The sequence below is a fragment of the Pseudorca crassidens genome, chromosome 5, assembly GCF_039906515.1.
Source record: "Pseudorca crassidens isolate mPseCra1 chromosome 5, mPseCra1.hap1, whole genome shotgun sequence".
Classification (NCBI taxonomy): Eukaryota; Metazoa; Chordata; class Mammalia; order Artiodactyla; family Delphinidae; genus Pseudorca; species Pseudorca crassidens.
Genome location: NC_090300.1, coordinates 67,149,344 through 67,169,492, shown reverse-complemented (window position 1 = coordinate 67,169,492; position 20,149 = coordinate 67,149,344). Strand labels below are relative to the sequence as shown.

The 20,149-nt window shown below is 49.3% G+C and overlaps 2 long non-coding RNA genes across 3 annotated transcripts in view; both read right to left on the bottom strand.

Annotated features, from left to right (window-relative positions):
• Positions 1-4,172: 4,172 nt before the first annotated feature.
• Positions 4,173-6,460, bottom strand: LOC137224456 (uncharacterized). Its single transcript, XR_010943344.1, has 4 exons — positions 6,197-6,460; positions 5,369-5,423; positions 4,938-5,098; positions 4,173-4,493 (listed from the first exon to the last, which is right to left on the bottom strand). It is a non-coding gene; the product is annotated as an uncharacterized lncRNA (long non-coding RNA).
• Positions 6,461-7,371: 911 nt separating this feature from the next.
• Positions 7,372-20,149, bottom strand: part of LOC137224991 (uncharacterized) — a 56,580-nt gene continuing 43,802 nt past the window's right edge. For both annotated transcript variants that reach the window (XR_010943627.1, XR_010943628.1), the window contains 3 exons: positions 10,521-10,673; positions 8,472-8,534; positions 7,372-7,825 (listed from right to left, as the gene is read on the bottom strand). This is a non-coding gene — a long non-coding RNA (uncharacterized lncRNA). The remainder of the gene's footprint in view (positions 7,826-8,471; positions 8,535-10,520; positions 10,674-20,149) is intronic.

Here is a 20,149-nt window from a genome sequence, read left to right as displayed (position 1 = left end):
TGTGTGTGTGTGCATATCCTGCTTTATACAGAGAGAAGCAGATTTGGGATTAGAACAGGTGACAACTCAGTTAAATTACCCTTAGCTGGGTTCATTAGAACGTCTCGGGAAAGAAGCTGCTTCCCATCTTCTTCCTGGAGGTCTTTCTCTGGTTGACGTCTTCCCATGTCCCTCCTTTCTGGCTCCTGTTTCTTTCTGAGAGCCCTAATTCTTTCTCAAAAACTTCATCCTCAGCCCTGGCTGTTCCCTGCCCACCTCACCTTCCACCTTAGCCTGCCTTTCCCCAGGGCTCGTTTCTTTCCTCGGGCTTGATTCTTTCATCCACCACCTCCTGGCTAGCTCTCCCCCTCTTCTTTCTGTGCTCTCTCTCCCCCGTCTCTCAGCGATGCCTTAGTTTGCCCTCCTCTTCCTGTGGTTTCTAGCACTACCCCGCCGGCTTTAAGTTCCACAGACAGCAGACTCTACGAGAGAAATGGTCCCTGCTCAAGAACCTTCTACTCACAGAGCTCTGTGCCCTTTTGGGGAGACTGCCTGAGGACGGTAAAGCAAATCCCCCATTGTTCAGGACAATTAGCTGCCATGGACTAGAGCCATTGAACCGCTGCCCATGTGTGGGAAGCTCCTGGCTACAAAAGCCCCATTCATGATAATACATTTTACAGACACCCCAGAGGGCTATGAGAACCTCTACCCAGACATCCCACTCCACAGGAGACAGAATCCCTGTCAGCTCAAAAGAAACAGATTTCATTCCCTCAGATGAACCATAAATTGGGAGTATCTCTTATGCAAATGAGCTTTCTGAAGCCTCTCTAGAACAGACCTCCTTCTTCCGTGAGGGCCAGAAGGGGTAACCTTAGGAAAAGTATGTTCCAACTTCCTCCTGTGCCTAATTACTGAGCTCTTTTCTTTCTAATCATCTTTATTTTAATGTAAGGGTATGGTAAATGTCAGAATGTCATGAGATGAATGAATGATCAAATTTATTTTTGCAGGGATAAAAAATGGGACCTGAAATACTTATTTCAGTCAGGTGTTCTGAAAATGATTAAATAAGAGCCATAAGAGGAGGATCTAATGTAAAATACAGCTCAAGAGGCCTAGTGCCACAGATTCAACCTGCTTATTACACTGTATGGTATGAATAATTTATCACGTATTACCCTGCATTAAGTACTGTTGAGGATTCATCTGCGGTGTATCTGCAGACCACATTAACCTCTACCTGCCTCAATCTGTGTTTCCTTGCGGAAAATCTCTGCTGCTCTAGTACACACATTAGCAAGGGCTGGACAGCAGTAACTAGCCTAATTAACTAGCCCTCTCTGGGGAATCTGGGAATATAAAGTACCCATGTCACCTGCTTCTGGGGTGTTTTTCTCCTCCTAACTTTCAAGTCCTCCCACTCTTGGGCTGTCCCCCTCCTACTGTCATGTCCTTTCCATTTCACTTATTATGGACCCTTTCGTTCCTATGACATACACACTAGTCCAGTTCCTTGATTCTCGTGCTGGAGCCAAAGCCTCCCTACCGACCTCCCTGGCCAGCCCCACCCTCCAGGCTATCCTACATCTGACCAATGTTCCTAAAATCCGATTTTCACCCCAGCTTTTCTGGGCTTAGAAGCCTTCAGTGGAGAGTCCTGCTCAAGGACACAGACCTGCCTCCTTCACCCAGCACCCAAGGCCTTCTTGGGCCTGGCACCACCATCTTTCCAACCTCATCTCCTTCTTCTCCTTTCCAGACACCCACCTTTTGGACAGACCAACCCTTACATCTCTCAGAGCAGCCAGACTCTCTCCCACCTCCATCTTTGCCCTGGCCTCCTCCCCAGAGGAGATGCACCCCCTGCATCCAGCACACCTGAAATCTCTACTGGGCCACAAGCTCATCCCTCACGGCTCCAGACCACTCTAGGCTTCTGCTTTCAGCCGGCCCTCATGCAGGTACCTCATCGAGCACCCTTGGAATGGGGACTCTAGGCTTTCTGCCTGGAGAGACTTGGAAACTGCAATCTGCTTGGAAGCAAGAACTGAGGACTTGTCTCCAAGGTGTGATGGGCATTCAGCTGTTTCTTTACAGATCAATTAACATAGCAACTTTTCTAAAGGGGCTTGAATTAACACTTTGCAGAAGTTGATTTACATCAACGGCCCATGTCAAAACATGTTATTTTTATTTAGTGTTTTTTGGGGGACCGACTGATAAAGAGAAGAAGAGCAAAATATACCTCTCCAAGCCACACTCCTTGACACTGTACTGCCCTTGAGCTATTAAAGGAAGTGTAAGAGGCAAATCCACAAACAAATCTTTTGTATAGAAAAACACAATTTACAAAGTGTACCTAGTAGGTGTCAGAATTACTCACAAAATGGTATGACCCCAACTTTTAGAACCATTTATTTGCCTCATTTTCTGCCATCTTATTTCATTTTCCAGATGTCTTAGAAGTGTTTCCTGCTCGTTCCCAATGCAGGAACCCTCTGGGACAGGAAGGCAAGCTCACAAGGAACGTACAACCTGTCTGCTCCTTCCATGCCCCCTGATGAGCCTGCTCCAGGGCCTCTAGGGCCTCCACCTCTGTATTCTCCCTACTCAGCTGACTTTACAGGGCCACCCTCCTGTTTGCTTCCTTTACTCCCACTGGAGACAATCGCAGACTTATACTTAAGGATCTCAACAGCATTTTTCCTTTCTTCATTTTCCAGCTGGGTCTCTTATCTCAAATCCCTTACAGAAGGAGATAAGCAGTGAACAACCGGGAGAATGAAGTCCCTTACACATCCTTGCCTGTGTAATAATATCAGTAAGGCCCATTATTAGCCCTTCATGAACCTTGTGTCACATCAGCCCTGAGGTTCAGTGGGTGATGTGACCCACCCAGGTTATGCAGCTGTTGGTGTACCACACTTTCTCCAGGACTTTTAGGTTACCTTGGAGGACCCTGTGTTTCTGACTGAGCCAGGCTCAAAGCTGAAGTGTACATACTCCCACTGTAAGTGACTTTCACCAGTACTGACCTACATACCTGCCTGAAGGACAGAACAGGGACAGGTTTGTGAGCCCAAACAGGATGGGTGGCGGCTTTCCAGTAGTTCCTCTCCATGGTGAGTAGCTCACCTTCTATGCAGGGAATGCATTGGAGAACTGCTTTGCAGTCCTCCCCTCGCACGGAGGCCTCATCACCTTCCTAGTCACACGGGTTACTGCCCCATTCACTTCCTGCCCAGACTCATTGCCAGCTGCAGCCTCAGCCCACAGGCCCAGCAGGCGCCTGGGAAACAGCTGCAGGTGACCCAGATAGTTTGTGTCAAGGCCAGCCCAGCCCAGCCTGCAAGGAGCAATTCATGGAACACAAAGCTCTCACCAGGAGAAACAGTCCCAGGAGCTCTCACCAGCTGGTCAGGGAGGTAGAGGCATGCGGTCAGCTGCCCTAGGGCCACCCTTTGGGTCTAGGAGACAGTCAGTCCCAGGACTGCAGCAACCAGACAGACCCAGAGATGTGCCATCTCCAGAGTGGTGAATCAATCTGCACTTGGATGGGGCCACTAGTTCACATGCGGCACCCTGGCCTCACTGTTCAGCAACTTAATTCAGCATCTGAACAATCAGAATCATACACAGACTAAGAAGAATTATTCAGCATCAAGGAAGCAAATTGGAGTAATCCAGGAATCTTCATGAATTCTCTGCACTGGAAGAAAGGATTAAAATCTAAGCAAGGTAGAGGACTGCAATAGGAAAAAACCCTCAAGTGTGGCAAGAGAAACTATAATTAAAATAGCAAATTGCAATTTTGAGGTGAGGAGAGGTTAGATGAGTGTAAAGACCAAGGGACATCCACTGAAGCAACTGACAGAAATGATTCCCAGGGATGTTTTGGGGAGAAAAATCCATCTGGAAACAGAGAAAAGGAAATGAAACAAGAATTTGCTGCATTATTTAAAGCTTTCCATGGTGGGGGTAGGGTAGGGGACATTCAGGAGAGAGGAGGTTAAGAGAGAAGAGAATGGAATTGCTCTACCAAAGGGGATTAAAAGAATCACAAGGGCTTTTTAAAATGACTCAGGCAAAAAAAAAAAAAAAAAAAAAAGGATGCAAATAATTCTAGGCTGTGAAATTAATGGCAGCCAAGATTCTTAGTTCATTCTTTTTTTTTTTTTTTTTTTTTGGCTGCGTTGGGTCATTTTTTTGCTGAGCACAGGCTTTCTCTAGTTGCGGAGAGCGGGAGCCACTCTTCATTGCAGTGCAAGGGCCCCTCATTGCAGTGGCTTCTCTTGTTGCAGAGCACGGGCTCTAGGCTGCATGGGCTTCAGTAGTTGTGGCTCGCGGGCTCTAGAGCGCAGGCTCAGTAGATGTGGTGCACAGGCTTAGTTGCTCTGCGGCATGTGGGATCTTCCCAGACCAGGGATGGAACCCGTGTCCCCTGCATTGGCAGGCAGATTTTTAGCCACTGCGCCACCAGGGAAGTCCCCTTAGTTCATTCTTTAAATCTGCTTAACAGGAAAAATGAAGGAGAGACATTTGTATGCTTGGTGAGTGATGAAGTCCTTGAAAATGCAGTTCTATAGAGCACTGACAAAACCAAACTCATGACAGAGAATATGTGTCCTGGGATAGGACAGAGCTGGCAGGGAACTCAGACCCTGTGGCGGGGCAATCTGCTTACGTAAAAATACCTGACATTCCCTCCCTTGAATATTTGGCTTCCCAAATATGTGACTCCTTCATGGAAGTCTCCACATCATATCCAGAAATTGGCAAAGTCTAAAGATAATCTTGTAACATATCACATTGGAATTAGGAGGCCTGGGTTTGAATCTTAGTGCCGTCACTTACCAGCTTTGTGACCTTGGGTCAGTCACTTAACCTCTCTGAGTTTCATCACTTTATAGGACTGTGGTGAGGACTAAATGGGATTAAATACGAGCAAGTACCTGTCATAGTGTTGGGTCCATGGTAGGCTATCAGTGAAGGTTCATTGAATCTAAATCCTCCACCTCTTGTCAATTTCTTTGGTCCAAAGGACCTTCTTCATTGAGTCCTGTCCTTGGAACACACTGCTTCCATTTTAGAGCTCATTAGAAAACACATAGGCCTAGAATCCCGGGGGAGGTACAAGTCACTCCGAGCCCCAGCAAAGTCTTCACATCCTCTCTCATCTAAATGTCGACATGCACAGTAGTCCGCCCTGTTGGTCCAGCAGACCACTGCACACAGCCCCTCACACTCAAGCCCACCTCTGTGCTTTACCACACTGAGGCTCTCTCTTCAGCCCAGCTCTTTCCCCTCAGTCTTTTCCAGCTCCTTCCCAGAGGCAACCCCCCACCCTCGGGAGATGTCTGTACATCCTGGGGCCCAGACTCACCCTGAGGGAGCCCAGCATGTGGGATTGATGCCCTGGTCCTTCCCTGTGAGAGAGGCTGTGGGGAGAAGAGAGAGGGAGAACCGTTGGGAAACAAACCAGATTTCTAAGCAGAGATGATGGGACTTAGGCCCTGGGGCAGCAGTGGGATTGTTGAGACAGTCTGGGGAGGGGGTCAGCAGGACCCCTGGATGAACTAGCTCTGGGTCAGGAGGATGAGAGGGGAGTCTAAATAGACCCACATACCCCCTTGGCCAGGGACACAAGGTCTCTCTCTCCAGGGCTGGCAGTGGTGGATGATTTCCCAGATACTACCTGGGCTGTGCCCTGCAGCTGTTGGCCACATTACCCGGCCTGTTTTTAAATAGCTGCACCGGATTTTTCATTCTTCTTTAACAAGGACCTGAGACCTTCAGCTTGTGCTTGGCTGTGGAAGACGAGGCTCCTCCTGGGGCTGTGCTCCCCACCCTGAGGCTGTCCTACCTTGCCGTGGCTCTAAGGATCACGTCCAGAGGGCCTTTTAGTGCTCACTCTGTGCTCCTGAGCTTGAAGCTAACTACATTCCTGGGGGCAGCAAAGAGGAAATTAAACATCCCTTGTTTTCATCACTTCCCAAAGTGTGATGAGAATGGGATATAGTCACCAGGCCCAGGACTCTCCAGTTTGCATTTGCCCCATGAGGCCCACCCAGCAACACTGTGCAGCTCTGGAAGAAGAGAAGTCTGCTCCCTGGGGGATGGGAGAGAATTGTTCAAACTTGTACCTTACCAACCCTTTGGTGGCAGAGGTGGACACCACCCATCACCGGTAACCCTTGCCTGATATACCCACCTCCCCCTGGCTGTCTGGTCCAGATGGAGTAGTTTGGAAACTGCACAAATCAAATGAGTCAATTACAAGACTGTGACTTGGAGCAAATCACTGATCATCTCTGAGCCTCAGTGTCTTCGTCTGTAAAATAAGGACAATTATACATACCTCATGAGGCTGTCGGTAGGATAAACGAGAATATGCAAGTGCAACCTTTTGGTAAACTGTAAACCCCAAGTAAGAGGACCTTAATAATTGAGTGCTGGTCTGGCTTTCAAAAATGCTTTGTCAAAACCCTTTGGGAAGCCCACGACTTTTTAGGGCATGAGCCACCCACCTCCTTGCAAGGTCGGCAATAAACCTTTTTCTATTCCAAAATAATAATAATAATAATAATTGAGTTCTTCCGCATAGCCCAGGAAGCATGTCAGCCCATACCCCTTCTGCAGTCTTTCTTAGGCTCCTTGCCTAAGCCTACTTTGTACCCTAAGCTTACCTCTCCAATAGGCACTAACCAACCTGTATTATAATTCTTGCTTCGCATATCAATCTCCTACAGTCTACTGACCACTCAGTTTCCTGGCCCACAGCAGGGGGCTCAGTACAAATTTGCTGAAGGAATAGGCTGAGGCCCTGGAAAGTGGGGCGTGAAGGTATGGCCAGATACGGCCACCAGGGGGCAATCAAGTCCTTCCCAAGCAGGTCAACTTAAGTCATTGTGGAGGCCCTTCTCAGAGGAAGAGAGAGAGCTCTTTAAGAATTGCTCTCTTACGGGTAAAGGCCAGGGCCTAGCGCCTGGGCTACGAATTCTCTTTGTGTCTGACATCAGCTCTGTACAAAGACAGGACCATATATCTACCATGGTGTTCAGAGTCCCTGTGTCTGTCCAGAGCCTGAGTGTCCAAGATGACCCTGAAGGAACCAGACTCTGCTGGGGGTGCGGGAAATGATGAGCTCTGCTGACAGGGTCCGAGGGCCAGTGTATGCGTTGCGTGCATGCATACATGCTAGTCCCTGAATGATGTGTTTATGAGAGCTCTTGGCCCCTCCGTGGAGATCTGGCCACCCACCTACCCTCATAAGCAGCGTTGCAGAAAAGGACCAGACAGCACCGAGACCTGGGATGTAGGTCTGGTCCACCAACTGACCCACCCTCTGTGTGGCCTGAGCGAGTAGCTTGTCCTCACTGGGCCTCAGTTTCCTCACCTGAGAAATGACAGCACCAGGCTAGGTGGCTAAGGGCCTTTCTAGCTCTGACCTTCATTCCCTGCGTCTCTGAGGTGAGGGCTGGTTCAAGTTCAAGGGCTCCAGGTAACCTTGAGGATTCTCAGACTGGTTTAGAACCTGAATCCTCAGGATGGGCCTCTGCTACCTCTGGCTTCCTATCAGGAAAATACCCAGACTCACTTCAGTGGTCACATACTGAATGCTGCCCTGGGCTCAAGAGAGGAAGTCTTTCAAATACCTGTGGGGATGCTGTCACTTGCCTTTCTGTCTGTGGAGGTTTCCCAGGTGGGACACTGGCAGCAGGCAGAGCCTAGGGCCTCAGTCTCTTGGGGCCTCTTCTCTCTGGGACCCCACCCTCGCCCCCTCCTTTCACCTTCAGGCAGAACAGGCCAGACAGATGAGAATCTACCCAAGCACAGGCTGCTGTTGAAATAAAGGCAGAGATGTTTCTTTATAATTTTCCCCTTGAAATAAACCCAGACTTAAGAACAACAGAAACACGCAAAATGTGTTTTTAGTGGAACCCAGATGGAGGGCTGGAAGCCCAGCGGGCTGTCTCCGTTGAGGGTTCTTGCCTCTGGAATTCTATCCTCTCCCCCCATCCCCCCTCAGGAACACCCCCACCCCACCCCCAGCCCTCGTCCTGGGGCTCTCCAGCCTGGGGCCCGCTCCCTCAGGCCATCTCCTTGAGGCTGTTTCCAGGTGGGCAGAGGGCTCCTGCCATCCACCATCACCCTCTGGACAGAAGGCTGAGTCTGGCATCTAGAAAGATCTGTGGTTTTAGAGATTTGGGGGAGGGGAGTGGGGACCAGGACCAACTCAATCCAAACACCTGGATCTGCCGAAATACAACAAAGAGAGTGAGTTAAGACATCTGAAAAAAATACTCTGAGGAATTCCGCTCACCCACATGGCCCACTGCTTCTCATTAACTAGCTCTAGTTCTCCATATTAACATATGCAAATCCAGCCCTGGGCTGAGGGACTGAGGATACAAAGGCAAGTCCTGACAACCCCCTTCCACCCCCAAATTGGTCAAAGAGTCCCCTGTGGGATGAAGAAATCTCACCAGTTCCATGTTGGTTTCGCTGAAGCAACAGTCTTGAGAGTTGTAGCCACAGGATGGTCATTCCTTGAGGGGAAACAGATGAGAGGAGTTACAAGGGAAAATTAGGGAAATTGATCCTGTGGAAGCTGCCTCTTTTATGAAGTGGTACTGGTCATTTTTCAACAAATATTCCTGGATGCCCACCATCTACCATGGACTGTACTGGGCTCTGGGGACATAGATATAAACCTATGTCAGGGGGTGGGAGTGGTCCCTGACCCTCAAAAGTGAAGTTTGGGCGAGAAATACAGACTTCAGAGTTATCCACGTAGATGTGGTAGATGAGTTTCCTGGGGAGAGGAGTGGAGGACTGAGACCCATTTTGTAGGAAGGGGGGAACTTTGGGCTTTCCTGTTTCACTACCTCTTACGGGCACACCTGGCTACACTCTTCCTCGAGCAACCTTCTTTCTCTTACGGCCCCCTCTTTCCCTGTCTGTTTTTTCTGTAGGGTGATTAGAATTGAATAGAAGTAGTGAGGGTGGCATGAGGACTGGGACAGTGACCCCCTAGTGCCCCAGCTCCTAGCTCCCTACCCAGCGCACCGTGGGCCCTCAGTAGGGAGGCCCTCGGTAGAGTTTGTTGCCTGAATAAAGGAAGGAAGGAAGGAGGAAGCAGGCTAGGGTTCCATTTGTCGGCTGGCTTCAGGCCTGTGCTGGGCCTCACTCCTGCTTTGAAAGGGGAGGGAGCACAGGAGAATGAACGGGGGCCCTGCCAAGGCCCAGGGCCTGCGGGAAGGCTGGAGCCCTGCCTGAGCTTCGCCTCCCATTTCCAGCCGTGACTCTTGGACCGAGTGAGACCGTGTGCTCTCCCTGGGGACCTTCAGACCTGAGCCCTGCTCCATATGCATTGCGGAGCAGGCCAAGAGTGGAAGGAAGTGCCCAGACAGAGGGAGACAGAGTATTAAAATTCCACCGACAATACCACGGGAGGGAGTTTAGAGTTCCTAACTGACCGTAAGCCCTTTCTCCTGAGGTCTTGGAATACATCACTCTGGGCTCTTCCAGAGCAGCTGACACATCGCAGTAACGCTCTTCCAGAGGTCAGGGTCTGCTGATTGCAGCGGGGTCGGGAAGGCACGCTGGGAGCAACTGAAATGGCCCCTGTCTCCTCCGACTTCGGAGACCCAGGGCAGGTGGCCGGCTCGGTGGAGGCCCATCGACAGGCTGTCAAGGGCAGCGCTGTGACTCCCAGCCGAGCCCTGAGCCCAGAAGGTGGTTTGTTAACTGTCGGCCTCTGGGTGGAATTCTGTTCACCTGGTGAATAGAATAGACCTCGTTTTCTGTCAACTGAAAGCTCTGAGTGGCATGTTGCATGTGTGTCTTATTAATAAAAAGGAGAAAATGGAGTCATTATTACTGCATAATTGCAGTTCGTTTGCTAGGTCTAATCTTTCATGCCCAGGTATGGGGGGTGGGGCAGGGGGAGAAAATAAAAGGGGACCTTGATCTGAACCTCTCGGGAACCACCTGTGTAGGTGGCACCTCGGGAAAGACCGAACCGGTACCTTAGGAGCCCCAGAGCAGCAAGTGTGGGCAGCAAAACGCACACCTCTTTGCCTACCAGACTGCACCACAGCCCTGGCGCCAGCTCCAGAAATCAGGTGACCGTAAGCAAGGCCCTTCCCTCCTGGAGCTCTGTTTCTTTCTTTTTTTTTTTTTTTTCAGGAAATCACTGCTCATATTCCTGCCCTGCTTGTCTCATAAGGTTGTCCTGAGAATTAAATGACAAATGACCTCCATCACGGATTCTTCCCTTCATTCATTCAGTCAACAGTCCTCTGCCCAGGTATGTTTTGGGACAGACACTGTGCTGGGTAATGAGATGCAAAAAGGAATAAAATGCACACGCTGCCTTCAAGGAGCTCACAGTCTAGTGGGGGCCACACAGAGAAGAAGATGAGACGTGGTATAATATGGGGGACCCTAGATGCATGTGGTGCTTTGGAAAGCTAGAGGAAGGGCATGCCACTCGCCTGGTATAGAGAAAGCTTTGGAACGGTGATGCTTACCTGTAAAAAGGTGAGCAGGGAAATTGGAAATATATCACACTATTTCCAAAATGGACATGCTCATGGTGTGTGTGACCTTGAAGGCAGACCTTGATGCTCCAGTCTGAATATAATGATTGATGTGCATTTTATGACCACGATTGCCCAGGGAGGCTGTAAAAAAAGGAGGACATGGGGTCAAGGGGACTTTTTGCCGGGCTGCTTTACCCCATGTGGAGGACAGCACCCCTAATTGTCTCCTTGAGTCATTTACACGCCCCCCAGGCTGCTACGAATAAAACCCTCTTCTCAGACCAGGACCTCCACATGAGTAGGAGGCCCCAGGTGGGCCGTTAAAATGTGATCTCTTAGGCTTGTCAGAGAGGAGATTAAAAGGGGAGATTGACCAGTTTTAAGATGGCGGACCCCACATGGACACAGGCAGGAAGCCAGGCCAAGTGTATATAAATTGTTTCAGTCCTTAAAGATAAGAGCAGACCTAAGAACAGCGCTAAGGCAGAAGACACCCATACTTAGGAAGGATGCCCGTCCTTATGCTATTGACATTTTCTGTAATTATTTTCTTTTTGGTCTCCTTTAATAGTAAATAAGGTTATTTTTTATTTTTATTGAGGTATAATAGACATATAACAATATATTCATTCCAGATGTACAACATAATGATTCAATATTTGTATATACTGTGAAATGATCACAATAAGTCTAGTTAACATCCATCACCTCATGGTTACAATTTTTTTTTCTTGTGATGAGAACTTTTAAGGTCTACTCTTAGCAAATTTCAAATATACAATACAGCATTGTTAACTATAGTCACCATGCTGTATATTACATCCCATGACTTATTTATTTTATAACTGAAAGTTTGTACCTTTTGATTCCCTTCACCCAGTTCAGTTTGATTTTGTTTTATTCTTTGTTCACTTGTTTTTAGACTGTACATATATGTGAGATCATATAGTATTTATCTTTCTCTGTCTGACTTCACTTAGCATAATATCCTTACTTTTTCTTTTGGTGGCTGAATAATATTCCACAGTATATACGTACACCACATTTTCTTTTTTTTTTTTTAACAAATGTATTTATTTATTTATCTTTATTTTTGGCTGTGTTGGGTCTTCGTTGCTGCGCGTGGGCTTTCTCTAGTTGAGATGAGCAGGGGCTACTCTTCCTTGTGGTGCGCGGGCTTCTTACTGCGGTGGCTTCTCTTGTTGTGTAGCACGGGCTCTAGGCGCGCTGGCTTCAGTAGTCGTGGCATGCAGGCTCAGTAGTTGTGGCTCACGGGCTTAGTTGTTCAGCGGCATGTGGAATCTTCCTGCACCAGGGCTCGAACCCGTGTCCCCTGCATTGGTAGGTGGATTCTTAACCACTATGCCACCAGGGAAGTCCCCACCACATTTTCTTTATCCATTCATCTATCAATGGACACTTAGGTTGTTTCTGTGTCTTGGCTATTATAAATAACGTTGCTATGAACATGGGGGTGCATTTATCCTTTTGAGTTACTGTTTTTGTTTCCTTTGGGTAAATACCCAGAAGTGGAATTGCTGGATCATATGGTAGTTCTATTTTTAATTTTTTGAGAAACCTCCATACCGTTTTCAAAGTAAGGTTATTTTTTTAAGATGCCAGCCTGTCTCAGCTCTAAACTTGAAAGGAGTCATCTTGTGCTCTTGGAAGCCAGAATGGTGGTGATAACAAAAATCAGAGGGAGAAACCCCTCATTCTATGCCAAGAAAGATGGTACTCAGGAGATCCAAGTTCACCCCACATTGTCAGCCACCCTCCCGGCTGGAGTTTCTACTTCCAGGATTCTTCTGGGTCAAACTTTGGACGGTTTCTGTGTTTCTTTTCACAGAAAAGACATTGCACTTATAACGCCTGTAAGAAAATAGGACAAGACTAAACACTGAGAGCTTCCCTCCTCCAACAGGAGGGAGAGGTCCCAGGAAAATGGGTGAGGGCTCATGGCGGTACTTTCATAACTTGCCGCTCTGTGGATGCTGGGTCCTATTTATTGTCTGTCTTCCAGCACTGCCAGGGGTTCCCACACCAGCTGCTTATGCTGCCAGGGGTCTGCTGGAGAGCTGGGTGGGCGGGCAGGAGGAGACTCAGACAAGATGAGATCAGTTTCCCAGCTGAACTGGGGAGAAACGTTTATCCCTCACCTCTGGGCTTCTAATGAATTCCAATTCAAGCCACACAGGCCTAGGAATCGATAGTTTTAATCATTTCAAAAACTAGCCCCACTCTGGGTAAAATTACAATGCACAAGCAGCTCAATGGAGCTTAAAGGCCACAACCTCATTATCATTTCATTAGACTCACATTTCAGCAAGATGGAAGGAAACGTTCTCCCACACCACCCCTCCCGTGGCTCCCCTCACCTCCCCGGGTCCTGTGGAATAGCTCGGGAGGACAGCGATGGTTTACAACAGCTGTCAGCTACGAGGGCCACTGGCCACTCCCATCATGCACTCTGCCCACGGAGGAAGCTCGGCACAGTCGCTGGAGACCTCGGCGCAAATGCCTCCCAAATCAAGTTTGCGATCCTGGGAAGTTTAGTAAAAACAACCCTGCTGTCAGTTTGGCTTCTCACAGCTGGAGGGGTCAAGTCATCAACACAATATAAACCCAGGCCAGCAGAACCTTGTCCTGCCCAGGACCCCAGACACCCTCTGGGAAGCAAAGGATTTGAAAATGTCTTAATGTTTTCCACGTTGTTTATTTTCCAGTGTTTAATGATATTGTCCATGCAAGGAGCAAAAACTCAGTTCCTGCTAACAATTAAAGAGGCTTTCTAATTTAGGAGAAAATGTGATTTTAAGAGAGAGAGAGAAAGAACTTGCACAGGAAGTAAGAGCACATAACTCACATTGTGAACATGCACGCAGAAGAGCCTTGCGTTGAGAAGACCCTGATCGGATGTGAGCACACGGGGGAAAGCTGCTGGGGAGACTGATCCAGCCAGGGGGCCATTTCAGAGCAGGTCACAAACGTCTGCTCCTCTGCTTCACATCTGTCGTACCTTATCACACTGCCACCACCACCAGACAGTTTCAAGACTGTGGCTTGTATTTGTGACTCAAGTGTCCCCAGACCTCACCATCCCACAAGTCCACGTGGGTTCCCCTCAATGAAATGACCAGATTTCACTGCTGCTTGCTCTGGTCTGCCATAGGCTCACTCTGTGATTTGAGGGACCCCTTGGGAGTGTCCCACAAGTGCTCGTGAGCAGGACTGTTACGGGGAGTGGACGCCATGTCTCACCAAAGCTTCTCTCTGCCGACCCTGTTTGCTCTCTGATGCCATGCAGACCACAGTCACCCCAGGGTGGGCCTTGCTGCCACCATGCCTACCTGGTGTCCTCTGTGCCCTGGAGCCTCATAGTGTCCTTTGCCCCTCCCCCATGCTGTCACACCCTGTCACCTAGACCCCAAACAGGACTGATCTCCCTGAGCCTCATAGGACCCTTTATGAAAATAGCCCCTTCGGCTTCCTTTGAGGCCTATCCTCCCACAGGACTCAGTGCTAGGTTATCGGGGCAGGTGTGGTGATGTGTACTTCCCTCCACTTCCCTTTATGTCCCCCATTGCTAAGAGAAACCTGTGCCCCACGCCTCCCCAAATCCAGCAGACACATCTGAATCCCACGGCTAGAAACGGTTTTAGCTGAGGTTGGGAGCCCTACTCCATATCCTCAGACCAGTTGTTCTCAACCTTGGCTGAATATGAAAATCACCTGGGGAGCTTTTTCAACTCCTATTGTCAAGGCCACACCCTAAAGCAAGAAATCAGAATCTCTGGGCATCAGTAATTTTTAAGTCTCCCTAGGTGATTCCAACATGCAGTCAAGATTGAGAACCACTGCCTTGGAGGAAGAAAGAAATGGAGGAAGGGAGGGAGGGATTGTGGGAGGGAGGGCAAGGCCAAAACGGGGACCCCTCTCCCTATGAGGGAAGGGAGCTGAAGCAAGCAGCCCTAGTGCCACGCCCCAGGACACACACCGAGAAAACCCAGTGATTCTTTCACCAAACCTGCCAGTGACTCGTGCTGCTGTTGTCAGTATCTCTTTCAGCTGAGTCAACGTATTAGGAAAGTCAAAGACAAGTGCAGCCCGGACCTGGTGGCATCCGAGGTATCTGCAGGGAGGAGGCCTTATCCATGTCCGTGGTGGAGACAGACTCCTGCAATTGACAGGACATTGGGAAAGCCCTGTGTCAATTACCAAACTTCCCAGGATGGCTGGCCATCAGCTCCAAGAATGGTGTGGCCAGGGACTGGCCTATGTTAGCTAGGTACACAAAGAGTTCATTCACTCATTCATTGGTTCACTCATTCATTCGTTCATTTGTCCATCTGCTCACTCACATCCACACATGTCAGAGCTGTGTGTAAGGGACCTCAGATATCATATGCAGCCCGGTGGTTCCCAGGCTTTGTTTTTAGCTGAGGAATGCTGGTTTAAGTGAAACCGTATGGAAGCATAAACAAATACAAGAGGAGTTGCTCTGGGTAAAGTAGGATAGGAGGCCCTGGACCGGCCCACTCATCTCCCTTCTCCTAAGCGGGCTTCACCAGATTCTCCCGTTTCAAGGAGAAACAGGGTTTGGAAACCTCTCATCTTATAAACTAGGACACTGAGGCACGGAGCAGGGTGGGGTCTTGCCCAGGGTCATACAGATTTCATGGAACAAACTTTACTGTGCCAGGTTTGGGGAAATACAGAGCTGAGTAAGACACTGTCCTTGCAAAAGGAGAAGCTTACAGCATAGATCACTAACCCCAGATGCTGAAGCAAATGGCCAATTTAATCAAATGACCTGCCTCTGTCAGCTTTGTTTTCTGAAGAAAGCCCTTCCCAGGTTCTTTCCCAGCACATGGCTCTTGGGGAGAGCTGCAGTCTTGTCCTCCGGAGCGCACCAGGTGTAATTCATGTTCAGCTGGGATGCATACTGCCAGCCCTCTGACTGTCCTGGGTGTTTTCCTGGTTGTGAAATATTTTGGATATCACACTGGTATTCCACCATCAAAGTTCCCAAAGTGTAAGGATTGGAAAACATCAGCAATACCTGCCTCCTCACTGCTATTATTTGACGCCAGATCTACTGAGATCTTCCGAAAAGTGGAGACCATTCTCTTCATGGGGTGACTTCCGTGGGGGAAGTTCTGGGCACGGTCTTCCTGAAGGTGCCTTTTGGGTCCAGGGTGGCCAGGCTGAATTCTGAGATGCATTGAAAGCCACACGGTGCCTCAGAGCAAAGCACAGGCCTGAGTTCAATCCCTAATCCTCCCGCTCGCTAGCAGTGCTGTGTGTGTGCAGGACAGGCATTTCTCAAGTCCAAAGTTGTACGTGCAGTGAGTGCTGTCCCTCCGCAGGAAATGCCCTCAGCTGCAGGGAGCGGCCTTGCCTAAGTTATGCCCCTTCCCAGGGGTGCAATGACCCAGCCCCATTCCCTGGATGCGGGAACATCTCTGAAGGGTCGTCTAAGCTTCAGTGTGCCCCATGGGAGCGACTGAGGCCTCGTGGCAACTCCCATGCCATTCACCCTCTCCCTTCGCCCAGTCCTGTTTCCTTACAGGCCTTGCTCTGTGAACAGTCCCCAATTAACCTCCTGCACACAGTCTTCCTCTCAGAGTCTATTTCCTGAAGACCCTGACCCTCAATGGCACATATCCACAAAATGAGGGCAATAACCCCTACCTCTAAAAGCTGTTGTGAGCCTTAAGTGAGCTCATTGTTCACGTGAAGTCTCCTCTCTAACCCGGTGCCTGGAATATAGAGTGATCGATACATACTGTTCACGTTCTCCCCCTCTCTGTTCTTTCTTCCTCCAAGTGTTTACAGATTTTATAGTGAGCGTTCTCTCTCCTCTGAGGGATACATCTGGCTCTCTGTTCATTGGCCGAGCAGAAGTGATTGACACATTCCAAACCCAGTAAATGTCCAATCCCTTCTTGTGTTGAGGTATTCTACATAGCTGTGCTCACCTCTTATAAACACACCACACACACACACACACACACACACACACACACACACACGGTATTAAAGAATTCTGCAATCTCTGAAGTTTTACAAACATCCAAGGCTTTATACCATTGCCACAACACACAAAGAATTGCTTGTGTAGAGACCCGCATGCCAAGTGAGACATCCCAGGAGGGAGGGATCATTTCCTGGTGGTATGATCAAGGAGGTCCTCATGAAGGAGACCACATTCATCATAGGTTTTGAAGGATGGATAGAAATTCAGCAGAGAGGGTGGGAGTGGCTTTCCAGACCAAGGGAATAATATCGCAGTCAACAGTGGAGTTGGGAAAACAAAGCATGTCTAGACAAGCCCTACAGTCTTGGCCGAAGACAGGGTTTTGTAGAGGAGGACGAGGCGGAGGATCCAAAGCTGGGGAGACAGTTTGGGACCTGACTGGGTGGGTCTTGAAGGCCAAGCTGAGGCTGGAAGCAATGGGACTCCACTGACAATGTTTGAGAACGAGGGAGAGCTTTAGGAAGCTCCGCCATGGAGAGGATTGAATGGAATGGTATTAGAGATCAGGAAACCAGTGTCGACGCTCTGGTAACCGACTAGGGCTAGCGAAGACCCTTCACCTGACTGGGGCACTACTGGGCCGGGAGGGCTGGACTCCCAGGGCAAGAGCACTGGCCACTTTTTCAGAACACCACAACTATCAAACCCTTCAGGGGCGACTGTGCAAGCACCCTTCTGTGCAAGTACCCCTGTGCAAGTACCCTTCAAGGCACCTCATCTGAGGATAAACAACAAGTGAGCTCACTCCCCAACAATTGTTTGGAGAAGTGAAAGAGGAAACTGACCTCAATATAAGGGAGCCTGACTCACTGTTTCTCAGTGACCTTGTGCAGGAAAATTCTCTGAGCCTGCTGCCAGTCACCTCCTCTGTCCACACCTTGCCTCATAGGAATGTGGACACCAAAAGGGAGTCCCACGAATAAAACACCTAGAGAAACGTCTAGAAACAGGACAGACTCAGCCCTACTTCCCCACTCCCTTGCTGTAAGGCCTTGGGCACATCACTTAACACCTTTCCAGGCCTCAGTTTCCTCATCTATAAAATGGTCATAATAACTATCACCACCCATCTGTGGGACTTTTATAAGATCAAGTAGCCTAATAAACCTGAAGGTGTTTAAAGCTCTTTGGAAGCAGTGCTAAAGCAATGCAGGGTGTCGTGGTGATGCTGTTATGTAATTGTGTATTGCTATTGCAGCCGCCCCTGTAGCCTGTGCATCTCTTTTCTCTGAAGAGCCCAAATGCTGCTCATGGTGTCCTTTTTTCACAAATATTTCTCAAATGCTCGCTCTTGTTTAGATGTGGGCCTGAGACCAGAAGTCTCCACAGATACTGCCTACCTGAAACGGACCTTGAGTCAGATCCTACGAGAGCCTGGCTGAGAGCAACTTGGAGCTGATTCACCACCACTCAGCAGGAAGCTGATGGTGTCGTGGTCAGGGAAAAGCAGGTGACTCAAGGTGGAACTTCCTGAACACAGAGGAACTGTGATCAGTCATCTCTCCAATTCCATCTCCTTGGTTGCATTGATCCAGATCCCAGCCCCTCCCCTCCCAGACTACCTTCTGATCCCACTGCCTAGAAATATAACAGTGGGGCCAGCATGATTCACCAACCATGTGACCTCATTTTCCTCATCTGTAAAATGGGTCTAATAATCTCTGAGCTGCCTGCCTGATAGGGCTGATATGAGGAGGGCCCCACGGGCCAAGGATGCAAGAATGCTTGGTGACTCTAAGGTGTCGCACCAAGGTAAAGGGCTGTTTGAGAGGACCTTTCAAAGGTATGTTTCAGGATGGTTTCCTGCCCAGGGAAGGGGAGGGAGAGAATGGCTTGCGGCCGATCTGCTGTGGCTATAAGAGAAGTCATAGGGGAATCCCAGGATGCTGGTTCCCTCCAGACCCGAAGTTCCAAAGCTGGATAGAAAGCATTTCTTGAACGTGGGTATTCGAGAGAACAGCTCTTAGTGTTCTGATACAAAGCATCCACCTTCAAAAAGATCTAACAACGCCCAAAACCACAAGACCAGGCCAGTGGGGGAGTCATCATCTTCCCTCAGCCCATGGCTTGGCTGTTGCCCTCTTCCTAAGGGTCTCTGGATTCTCTGGACAGAGGCATGGGCTGGCCTGGGACAGTGACACCCACCCAGACCACAAAGGAACATGGCTGGAGAAGGCAGAAGGTTAGAGAGGTTAGAGCTGAGATACCAGGAGACTGCAAGTCCCCTTCCCAGGGGTCCTGGCCTGAATGGAAAGAAGGAAAAGTCCCCGTCCCCCAGGGCAGCAGGCATCCAGCAGGAAAAAGGGCAAGGCCAGGGGTGGGCCCACTTGCCACGTCTGGCTTGACTCCCCTGCTTACAGGTTGGGTGGGTAGAGAGGAAATAGAGTTCTCCAGGAGAAGTAGCCTAGGAATAATCCACAGCATCATAGCCCTCTGGGGTTTCCCTCATGGGGGCTGGGACAGGGGTGATGAACTCCAGAGTCCCTGAAGCAAGGACAAGTTCTCCACATGCATGGAGAAGGTTTAGATCATCAGAGACTCTGTCCCTGCCCCCCACTTTTAAGTGTTCCCCAGCCTGAAATGATGTCCTCATTCATCAGCCTGGGATTTGTGTCTTTCCTTTAACTTGACCTCTCCTATCCCTCCAACCAGATCTGGACCACACTCCCAGACCGTCTGCCAATGTGACTTAGAGTGACCCTCCATGTTGAGGGACCTCCATAGCCCTGCTCACCTTCCTTGGTTCAGTGGCCATGAGCACAGACTCTGGAACCAAACTGTCTGGGTTCAAGTCCCAGGTCTACCGTTAACTAGCCCTGTGACCTGGGGCAGCTTACTTAAACCTTCTGGGCCTCCACTCTCCCCAGTATTTGGGGATCATAGCAGGACCCACCTCAGAGCCTTGCTGGAAGAATTAAATGTGTTAATATGTGCTCAGCATAGCATTTGCCACCCAATTAGCCCTAAATCCGTGTTGGCTCCTTTTGAAAACCCCACCCATTGCCTTTTCAAAACTGGGCTTCAGATCTACTTTTGAAGGCCTTCCTGGACTGTTCTCTGCTCCGTTGCCTTCTCCACAGTTGCACTGTCCCTTGTCACGTGGGTTCTCTCCTTGCTTCCTGGACATAAAGTAGCTTATGTTAACTCATGGGACAAGCTAGCCAGCATTAATCCTTCCTAGGAAACCTCAGTCTTCCACCTGCCTGAGCTTGTGATCCTTCTCTACAAAGCGATGCCCCTCTCATCTTTCAAAATCCTGCTCAAAACTCACGTCCTTCGTGAACCATGGCACAGTGGGAGAAACATACGCTCTGGGTTTGAATCCCGGCTGAACCTGTACCGCTGCGTGACCCTGGGCAAGTTACCTAACCTCTCTTAGTTTCAATTTCCTGATATGTCAAACGAGGTAAGTACCCCGCCACACAAGATGGAGAGGATAAAATGAAATAATGACCCCTAGATGCCTGGGGTAGTGCTGGTGCACAGTTAAGTGCTCAGTGAATGTTTCCCTTCTATCCTCCCATCCTGCTCTGATAGCACAGTCTCCCCTCTGCACTCTAGCCCTTAACAATCTTTA